At 42.9% G+C, this 2,092-nt stretch overlaps 1 long non-coding RNA gene across 1 annotated transcript; it reads left to right on the top strand.

Annotated features, from left to right (window-relative positions):
• Positions 1 to 356: 356 nt before the first annotated feature.
• Positions 357 to 1,961, top strand: LOC130587993 (uncharacterized). Its single transcript, XR_008966887.1, has 3 exons — positions 357 to 411; positions 1,340 to 1,486; positions 1,908 to 1,961. It is a non-coding gene; the product is annotated as an uncharacterized LOC130587993 (long non-coding RNA).
• Positions 1,962 to 2,092: the final 131 nt, after the last annotated feature.

Below are 2,092 nucleotides of genomic sequence, written 5' to 3'. Positions count from 1 at the left end.
GTTTGGGATGGTTTATGGACCATCGACCCCACCGAGTTCCGCTTCAAACTCGCCCTCATCAACCGCAAATACGACGAGGTGAGAAAAAATCCTAAAAAAACCCCAAAAGGGACAACCCTAAAAGGATTTGGGGTCATTTGGGATGGATTTGGGGTCATTTGGGATGGTTTATGGATCATCGACCCCACCGAGTTCCGCTTCAAACTTGCCCTCATCAACCGCAAATACGACGAGGTGAGGAAAAATCCCAAAAAAACCCCAAAAGGGACAATCCTAAAAGGGTTTGGGGTCATTTGGAATGGGTTAGAGGGGATTTTGGGGTTATTTGGGATGGTTTGGGATGGTTTATGGATCATCGACCCCACCGAGTTCCGCTTCAAACTCGCCCTCATCAACCGCAAATACGACGAGGTGAGAAAAAAAAACCCAAAAAGGGCAAATCCCAAAAGGGTTTGAGGGATTTGGTGACATTTGGGGAAGTTTTTATAATATTTTCAGGATATTTTCAGGATATTTTTAGGATATTTTTGGGGTATTTTTCAGGTCCTGCACATGGTGAGGAACGCCAAGCTGGTGGGGCAGTTCCTGGGGTATTCTGAGAATATTTTCAGGATACTCTCAGGATATTTTTGGGATATTTTCAGGATATTTTTAGGATATTCTCAGGGTATTTTTAGGATTTTTCAGATGTTTTTGGGGTGTTTCTGCAGGTCCTGCACATGGTGAGGAACGCCAAGCTGGTGGGGCAGTTCCTGGGATATTTTCAGTATATTCTCAGGATATTTTTAGGATATTTTCAGGACATTTTCAGGATATTTTTAGGATATTTTCAGGATATTTTCGGGATATTTTCGGGATGTTTTTGGGATATTTTTCAGGTCTTGCACATGGTGAGGAACGCCAAGCTGGTGGGCCAGTTCCTGGGATATTTTCGGGATATTTTTCTCTTGTCTTTGGGGATATTTTCAGGATATTTTTAGGATATTTTCAGGATATTTTTAGGATATTTTCAGGGTGTTTTTGGGATATTTTGCAGGTTTTACACATGGTGAGGAACGCCAAGCTGGTGGGGCAGTTTTTGTGATAGTCTCAGGATATTTTCAGGATATTTTCAGGATATTTTTGGGATATTTTCAGGATATTTTCAGGATATTTTTAGGATATTTTTGGGATATTTTGCAGGTTTTACACATGGTGAGGAACGCCAAGCTGGTGGGACAGTTCCTGGGATATTCTGAGGATATTTTCAGGATACTCTCAGGATGTTTTCGGGATATTTTAAGGATATTTTCAGGATATTTTCAGGATATTTTCAGGATATTTTTGGGATATTTTTCAGGTCCTGCACATGGTGAGGAACGCCAAGCTGGTGGGCCAGTCCATCATCGCGTACCTGCAGAAGAAGGGCTACCCCGAGGTCGCTCTGCATTTCGTCAAGGACGAGAAAACGCGCTTCGGGCTGGCGCTGGAGTGCGGCAACATCGAGGTGCACCCCAAAAACGGGATTTTGGGGGATTTTAGGGGATTTCAGAACTTTTTTGGGATTTTGGGATGTTCTGGGACAATTCTGGGACATTCTGGGATGTTCTGGGATGTTCTGGGACCTTCATTTCGGGCGGTTTCGGGAATTTCGTTTCAGGAAATTCGAGGATGTTGCAGGATGAGGTTTTGGGATGTTTTGGGCTCATTTTGGGAAAAAAGTTTTGGGAAATCCTGAAAAATTCTGAATTCTTCTGTGAATTTCATGTGGGAGACATTTTGCGCCATTTTTTTTGCCATTTTTAGGTATTTTTAAGCCGTTTTTGCTCATTTCTGACCCATTTTCGATCCATTTCTGATCCATTCTGCTCCACCCCTCAATCCCCCCATTCCATAATTTTTTCCAAATCCCAATTTTTTTTTCCCAGATTGCCCTGGAAGCTGCCAAGGCTCTGGATGACAAGGGCTGCTGGCAAAAGCTGCCTTGGATGAGCCATTTTTAGCCGTTTTTGGCCATTTCTGAGCCGTTTTTTCTCCGATTTTGCCCATTTCTGCTCCGATTTTTCCGATTTTTGATCCCAATTCCCAATTTTTTTTCCCAGATTGCCCTGGA

The sequence above is a fragment of the Malurus melanocephalus genome, unplaced genomic scaffold (genome assembly GCF_030028575.1).
Source record: "Malurus melanocephalus ecotype Western Australia unplaced genomic scaffold, MMel_1.1 scaffold_2982, whole genome shotgun sequence".
In the NCBI taxonomy this organism is placed as follows: Eukaryota; Metazoa; Chordata; class Aves; order Passeriformes; family Maluridae; genus Malurus; species Malurus melanocephalus.
This window is presented reverse-complemented; position numbering and strand designations above follow the sequence as displayed.